Source organism: Gavialis gangeticus, unplaced genomic scaffold (genome assembly GCF_001723915.1).
Source record: "Gavialis gangeticus isolate Ggan-Ray unplaced genomic scaffold, GavGan_comp1, whole genome shotgun sequence".
In the NCBI taxonomy this organism is placed as follows: domain Eukaryota; kingdom Metazoa; phylum Chordata; order Crocodylia; family Gavialidae; genus Gavialis; species Gavialis gangeticus.
This window is the reverse complement of record NW_017728991.1, coordinates 2,913,567-2,921,968: the sequence shown is the minus strand read 5'-3', so window position 1 is coordinate 2,921,968 and position 8,402 is coordinate 2,913,567. Positions and strand designations below refer to the sequence as shown.

Below are 8,402 nucleotides of genomic sequence, written 5' to 3'. Positions count from 1 at the left end.
AGCATTAATATACCCATTTTATTCAGCTTAATATACCCATTTTATCCAGCTGGAAGAGCACTGAAGCTAAGCGTCATCACTTAAGTCAGTGGTAGAACTGGCGAAAGGACCCGGGAGTCCTGAAACCCAAGCCTGACTTGAACCATAAGATGACGGTTGATGTTTCTGGACATTTTATGAACCCCCAAAAGAAAATGCAAAAATTGCAGATAGAGGAAGACATGTGTGATGAGTTGTTGTTGTTTTTTTTTTCTTGCAAAGCCTGAACTCATCCCTGTGCTGCATGGTGGAGCCCTAGTCTTAGCCTCTGCTACTCCCTTGTTTGCTTTGCTCAACTCAAACAGGAAACCACCCAGTCTTTCAGGGTTTGGTTTGACGGGACGTGAAGAATCGCACCCCGGTGTGAGAGCCTGGTGACGTCAGTGGGAAGTCCCACCCTGCTGCAAGGGCTCTGGAGTCTTCCTGCTTTTAAGGGTCACTGAAGTTACTAAGATCAATGTCAGGAGGAGATTTTCTGCTGGCATTTATCTACAGCTCCTGTGACTTCCCTGCTGCATTCCTACCTGGGGCCTCTAGTACCAACACACAAAGCTTGGCTACTTAAGCTTGCAGCCTAGGCCTAGTTCCTAGCACCACCTGCCTTGGAAGCCCGTTCCAGATTCAACCGTGCAGGGCTCAGTGATGCTGAGTGTCTCCTCCTCCTGCATCCTAGACGGGGGTTTGCATTGGGTGTGGAGAATACAATCCTGTTGACGTGAAGCTGCATGGAAGATCTCTGCTTTCCTTCTCAGTGCCCAGCACTGGAGACCAAGTGCATCATTCTTCTTTGTCTTTTACATCTGTACAGAAAGAGCAAAAAACAAAAGATATTTTTGGTTTGGTTTTTCACTGAAAAAAAAGGGGGTGGGAAACTCAGAGGAAATCCTAAAATGTATTGGGATTTCATGTATCCAGGTTGTAGCCATATTGGCCTAGAGGAAAAGGCAATCAGGACTCGTAGTAGAGATGATATCTTTTATTAGACCAACCAGATTTTTGCAAAAAAAATTCCATTTTAATTTGCAACTAAAGAAATTAATTTGCAATTCAATTTCAATTTGAATGTGTAATTAAAGAACTTAATTTGCAATTACATTTCAATTTTAATTTGCAATGAAAGATTTTTTTTTTTTTTTGCAAAAATCTTCTTGGTCTAATAAAAGATACCATCTCTACGACGATCCCTGATTGGGATTTCATTACATATCAAGTCTGGTGCCAAACACCACCAATCAAAATGGCTCTGATGTAAACCACTTTGCACAGACCCAGCGGCTGGAGAAGATGCAAAGAAATACAAATCAGCCCTTTTCCTTCCCACCCCCTGCTTGTCTCTGAACTTAGATACGACGGCGAATGGTTTGCATAAAGAAGGAGAGATTAGATGGAGCCAAAAATGTGGATCAACACACCCAGACACGCACGGAGATGGACACTGGGATGTTCTGGCTGAACATTGCTTTATGCACTTTTTCCCCGTGTCCTTCTGGTCCTGGTGATGCTCATTATCCCCCTCCTTCCCTTCTTCCCAAGGAAACCTCTGGGGAGAGAGCTAATGAGGGTGTCTCTGGTCAGGATGAGGATGCCTGAAAAGCAACAAGAGAGGAAACCATTAGCGAGGTGATGGTGGAGGAGCTATTTCAGTGCCTAGGCCACGTGAAGATGCATGAAAGCAAGGCCCCGTCAGACAGTGTATCCTGATCACCGCTCCACACCCAGCTGTCAAATAAGCAGCTAAAGCTCACAGCTCCGGGCCTGTTGACTCACCAGGACAGCTCAGGATGTGTAACCTTGTCGTCCTCTTAGCAGAAGCTATTTCTGTCTCCCAAGCAAACAAGGGGGCAGCTTTGGGGAAGCCGATGAAAAATGGCTTTGTGGCTTCCCTGGAGGAAAGCCTCACTTAAGTCCAATGCAAAGAGGTGATCACCAGCCTCTCTGTCTTTGATCTGCTGGATCCGAGACCCGGCCCGGTCCAAAATCGACTGACGAATACCGGGGTACTAACCTCAGGCAAACAAATTAAGCAAGCCTGGCAGAGGGCCTAGCTAAGCTGAAAGCATCTTGAGACCCGGCCAGCTCGAGCGGAGCATTCTGTTGTTGTTTTTTAGGAGTGCGATTCATTAAGACCAGGAGTTGGGCAAGTTTCCTCCTTTTCATCAAGCCAATGTACTCCTCTGCTATTGAAGAAGGGGAGGGAGGAGGTGAAGGGAAAGAAACCCTGGAAAATAAAACTTGTTTGGCATTGCTGCCTTCCACCCATTTGCATTTCATTGTGGAAGGCTGCATTAGCCCGAATGTTATTCCGCTCTGATGTTTTCCATTCGCATACGGTTTGCTTTAATGACAGGGGAGTTATAGAGATCTACTAATTTCATTTTCCTGAAGGTTTGTTAATAATTATACCTTGATTTTACACAGCACTCTTCACCCAGATGCCTTGAGAGTATGCTTTTTGAATGCACCATTGTTGTTATCCCCATTTTAAAGAAGGGCAAACTGAGGCACAGTTTGGCTGAGGTAACAAGTGGAAGAAGTAGGAAGAGATCTTTCTTGGGCTCTTTTTTCCCCTGCTCTGCCATTTCCTTCTAGTGTCTTTATAACAGAAACTCTTTGCCAGCAGGAAATGTCTTAAGTGTCTATCCCAGCCTTTCAGTGGGGACAGTGAGAGTCCACCATAATCTGAATAATTAGCAATAATTAATCTTTGGAGTTTAAATTACCTCCCAGCTCTATCTCACTGACTGAAAGCACTGGTGAGGGTTTTATTTCAGAAGCATGCACATTTTTGTGTAGTTGGTGCATTTTTCATGTGAATTTAGCATCTCTGAAAGTGTTAGACCGGACACCCTAGAGAATGAAATCTTTTTGCCCCCCAGAGGGAGTATCTTTAATAGAAGCAAGTTGATTTGTCTACTAAATGGCCTCACCAACCTGCTTCTAACCTGACTTAGAGGATTTCATGCTCTGCTTAGATGCTCCTTTAGCACTTGTGAGCTCTTTGGCCCTTAGCCTTGCTGCCTGCAGGGTTGCTTAGGACTCAATCTTCAGCTCATGCCCATTTTGAGCTGATTGGAAGTGGCCATCAGAGCATGTCTTATAGCATGGTTTCCATGATGTTGAACCTGCTCTAAATTTTATACCAGTCTCCAGAGGCCAGCGTTCATTTTTCCCTGCAGACGGATTTGAGCCGACGATACAGAATGGTGGAATAAAGGCTCCCTTGCATAAAGCATCTTCCTTGCTACGTGCAGAGGGAGCAAAATTGCAAATCATGAAAAATGGTCTCTGGTAAGATGCAGAATCAGTGAAAGACAGAGATGCCAAACATCCCACCAGTGGAGACCTTATACTTTGGTTTTCATCAGTATGTTTAAAGGGGGTCATTACCATGATCACTGTTTTACACATGGGGAAACTGAGGCACAGGCCTGACATGGGCACGCAGGAGGCCACCAGCAGGTCATGGAGCAGCTCCCAGAATTCATTGCTGTGTCCACTTGGCAACTCTGCCATCACCCATCCAGGGAAATCAAGATTATCATTCAAGTAAAATTTGGGGAGAGGGGGAAGGTCAGAGTAGTAAGACAAAGAATAGATACAGCTGGAAATGCTTTTCTTGCCCCTCCAAAGAAGAAAAAAGGAGAAAAATAAAACTATTTTTTATTTTCACCAACATTTTTCTTTGGCATTTGCCCAGTTTGTCAGAAATGTCTATCTCCCCCCCCCCCCCAATTTCTCAAAAAAGTCAAAATATTTGCATTTGGAAATGATGGGAGAACTATAAGACCTGTTTTATGTTCAGTTTGGGGCAAACACAAGTTTTGCGGAGAGGGGAACTTCTCAACAGTACGGATTTCTTTCTTTTTCCAGAGTAAACCACCTGATCATACAGAAGCTTTTGCAAATGTTTATTTTGGAGGGGAAAAAAAGGGGTTTTGTTCAAAAAAGAAATATCGAGCGTGAAACATCTCTGCTGTTTCTAGGATGAGTTTTCCATTGTTATTTGATGCAATGCCTGGGAAGGAGAAACTACTGGGAGAAAGCTCCTGTAGTAAGATGGGGACTAAGAAAATCTGAGTCTTAATTCCCCTCTGCTCAAATAGTCCCTTGGATTTGACTTTGAGTGAGTCACTTCATATTGCTAAGCTCAGTTCCTTTCTAGGATGGGAATAATCATGATCCCATCCGCTCTTACCCATAGAAGTTGTGAGGATAAATAATGGTTGTGACACATTCCCATAATTAGGGGAGAAGCATGACATTTATCTGAGGAAGCCGGCATGGAAAGCACTCTCTCTGCTTGATAAAAATAGAAATAAATAGGCTGGAACTGAAACTGGAACCAATTGCCCCAAATGCCTCATCTCCACATAACCAGAAACCCACACAGAGGAAGAGCAAACCCAGCAAACGAGCTATAAAATCCACGTTGTGGAGCTGTCATGACCACCCCTCCCGGGTTCTCGGTACCGTTTTTGGAAAAGTCAGCTGCCTCGGGAGGGGCCAGGCCTGGATTTGGGGCTGTGAATGTCCCCCTGGTATTTATTTCTGCGGTGTTCCCTCCCCCATGTGACTCCGTGAGCGTTGACCGCTTTCTTCTTTGAAACCAAAAAAGCTTCCAAATGCGCTAGGAAATTGCATAATTAGTTTAGCATGGTGGCTGCAGTGACAAAAAGAGGCAGGAACCGAGCAAGGAGCACAAAGGGCTGGCTGGGTTTCTTGAGCCCAAGGGAAAATCCTGCCCCTGAAGGTTGGCCTCTCGCCTCGATTTCGCTCTCCCTGAAGTCAACAGCAAAAAATCCCACTTGCTTCTCCTATATTCCTGTCTCTTGGCTCTTCAAGTTTGGGGCATGGGGGGGGGTTGTTCCTATTTTGGAGGAGGAACAGAAAGCTTCCAATGGGGAAGGGAATGGAAATAGTCACTGGGGATAAGCCCAAACCAAAAGCTCAGGTCTGAACACATCTGAGGATGCCCAAAACGGCCACTTCAGACCGTCACCTGCAACGACAAGGGAAAATATCCAAAGCACCGGGCGCATGCTATAACATGCCAGGTGTAAAAGCAGGGAAGCAGCTGGTAATACCTGCTCAGAACCACTCATCTGGCTGATGGGGGAGGCAATAGAAAACAGTAGACAAGGAATTAATACTACATTATGGAGATGTGTCTATTAAAATGAATTCATAGATTTCATAGACATTAGGGCTGGAAGGGACCTCAAAGATCATTGAGTCCAGCCCCCCACCCCAGGGGCAGGAAGTCAGCTGGGGCCAAAGGATCCCAGCAAGATAAGTGATATGAATTTGATTCCACATCTGGGTGATAACCTCTGGTGCCAATTCATGGGGCATGGAGTAGATCCAACAAGTGGGCGAATCCTAACGGGGGAAAAAAGACCCGGGGGAAAAAGCCCTTGGATGTCTTCACATGGTGCAACATTGCCCTGGACCAAGAAACCTGAGCTCTAACGCTGCATGGATTTGCAGTCCAGGACCAGGCAGTGCGAATCCAGCTAATTCATTTTAACAATCAGGAAAATGAGCCAAAAAAAACCTATCACCTTTTATGTTCCAAGCTGTATGGTCAGCGAGCGTGCAATACTTGTGGCCAGCTCTGTAACGAGTGTCTGGAAAATGATGGGTGGCAGGGATGCTGTTCTCAGAATGGATTTGGGCAGTGACCCTGTCTCTCCCTCCCTCCAGCCTCTTTTGATCAATGGTAATAAGAAAGAATAATTCCCAGCACAACAGTCATTACTGGGTGAAATGCTATGGCCTGTACTATGCAGGAGGTCAGATTAGATGATTATAAGGGTCTGTCTGGCCTTTAAAACATTACACCCGGACCCATGGCACAATCAGCTCCACATCTTCCAGGGCTCCGGAGGAACCTGGTTCAAATTCATCTCTCGCCAGATTGCGGCAGAGACTATAATGAAACGCCGCTTTCAGACAGCTGCTTTCTGACCAGCCTCCGGAGAAGACTGCTCACGCCACAAGAAATAATCAGCCCGGTGTCCTAAATTCGGTCTGGCTAATGGCAGACACGTGCGGTCCTGGGAGAAGGAGCCGGCAGCAGGTCCAGGGATGCAGGAAAGGGATGAGATTAAAGACGGGTGGAAAGAAGAAGTCATATTTCACTTTCCTGCTGATCCCCTGGAACTGGGCGATAGATCTTCTTGTATGTTCAACACGTGGCTCTAATTCCAGCCCCGACTATGTTCTTCCCCTAATAAATCCATGCACCCTCGAATCCAGCCTTGTCTTCATTTAAGCTGGGTTTGTACAAAAGAGGGAGAGGGAAGAAAATAGTGGGATAGGAGCAGCAGGCATTGATTTTTTTTTTTTTTAGTGGCCTTATCCTCTGTAATAATCTCCTCTAAATTTCAAGTACCAGCTGATAACATGTGGGTCTTATTTACATCCTTTTCACATCTGAACTAGATGGCATATAGAGCAGCGCTGCATTGGAAGCATGTTTGTGACTGCTATTGATTTAAAAACGCTTTTAATATAATGAATGCAAGGCTCTCATACTCCATCTGCAACTGCCCGAGGTGGATTTCAATTTTAGGCAGCGTGATCCATATTCTTAAAAGTGTTTTGCTCCCTTTTTTTTACAGAGCAGTTCCTCACCAAGGGTTTATTGGGCTGATGATTCAACGGAGCAATTTCAAACTCATTAAAGAGTTCCTAATTGCCTAGAACAACTCTTTGGGGAAAAAATAGTGTTTTTTTTTTAATTATCTCCATCCTGCGGTTTCACTAATCTCAATATGTTTATATTTAATACAGCAAATAATTTCATTGCTGCCAGCCCCAGAGACTGGCATGGTTTTGTTATCTCTGTCACTAATGTTGGTTAAATATTTCAGGATGAAAAAGGTTGTTTGGGAGCAAAAAAGTGTTTCATCCATTTTTTTTTTCTGGAAAGACATGCTCTTTTTTGTCAAAAACCCCACAAAGTATCTGTCAGAAATCCCAAAATGTTTCAGTTTTGAAATGTGACAAAAGTAATATTTCTTTCATGGAAAAAACCCCGACCAAAATGAAAACTCCTCGTTTTTTGTAAAGAGTTTCAAAAGGGGAGGAGACACAATGTCCCGGCCAACTCTTCTAACAAAACACCAAAGCTCGTGTCACACTGGCCACGTCCACATGAGATGCTGACTTGTGCATATGCAAGTACTAAATGACTGCAAAGTAATGAGCATTGCTGCACGGTAGCTCATTACTACTGCGCAGTAGTGTCACATCCTGCTTCGTCAAGACGTGTTCACTGAAAACACCAGCAAATGGCCCCAAATTAGACCCAATGGGCGCCAAATGACCTCCGCACTTTAGCAGGAGCAGGCAATAAAGACCCCGGTGTTTGAGATCTATGGGCAATGATATGCATCTATATGAGCACCTATGTTTCCACGAGCAACGCTGTGCAGCATGGGCCATCTACATCCCCTTCTAAAAAAAGGAACAAAGGCCAATGCTCCTAGGCTACATGTTACTTTCTAATAATCCAGATGTCAGCAAAGTTACTCTGGATTTGCTTTGCATAAAGCCAGACTCTCCTCTGGATTTATCGTTTCCAGACGGCCCCTTTGCACTAGCTTGTCTGGAGCAAAGAGACCATAGCATCAATGTATGACCCCTATCCCTGTAAACAGGTCCACAACAAGGGACCGTGCATCAGACCTCTTCTGCCCATTCTGCACAGCCCCCAATAAATCTTTGGCTACAAGCAGGCATTTTTCACTAGACCGAAGGAGACGGGAGAGAGACTATGTTGGGGCAGATCAGGGTCTGGCCTGGGTTTCTAGGGTTGCCAACCCTCCAGGTTTGCTCTGGAGTCTCCAATTAGTTATAAATCTCTAGGAGGAGCTGAGGATCACCCAGGAGATAAATGGTAGGGCATTCATTAAAATAAATATGAAATGTTGAATCGGATTTATACAGTATTCCCATGGGTTTTTACAGCACAATCATTATGTGCATTTGCCTTCCTGATGTAAAGTCTGCGCACCATAATTAACGTCACTACGTCACGTGACGAAACCTCCTGGAATAGATTCAAACACAGTCGGCAACCCTACTAGACCCTCACACTTCTTTGCTGCGGAAATGCCCGATAAAGAGGATTGCACCAGTGTACAGTGTTACCCTTGCCAAAACTGGGACCAAACAGGCATCTTTTGAACCAAAATGCTGCAGGCTGTCAGTGCGAGTCCTTTCAGCCAATGTGAGAAATAAAGAACAGAGGACACCTGCTATCTGAATGGGAGACCTAACTTGTATCTAACATTTTTCACTCATAAACTGGGAAAATAAATTTCAAACGAGGTCAGTCTTGTTATTAGAGCTGATGG

General features: G+C 44.8%; 1 long non-coding RNA gene across 1 annotated transcript in view; it reads right to left on the bottom strand.

The window, feature by feature from the left end:
* Positions 1 to 256: 256 nt before the first annotated feature.
* LOC109296663 overlaps positions 257 to 8,402 on the bottom strand; it is an 83,416-nt gene continuing 75,270 nt past the window's right edge. The window contains exon 2 of the long non-coding RNA XR_002097018.1: positions 257 to 839. This is a non-coding gene — a long non-coding RNA (uncharacterized LOC109296663). The remainder of the gene's footprint in view (positions 840 to 8,402) is intronic.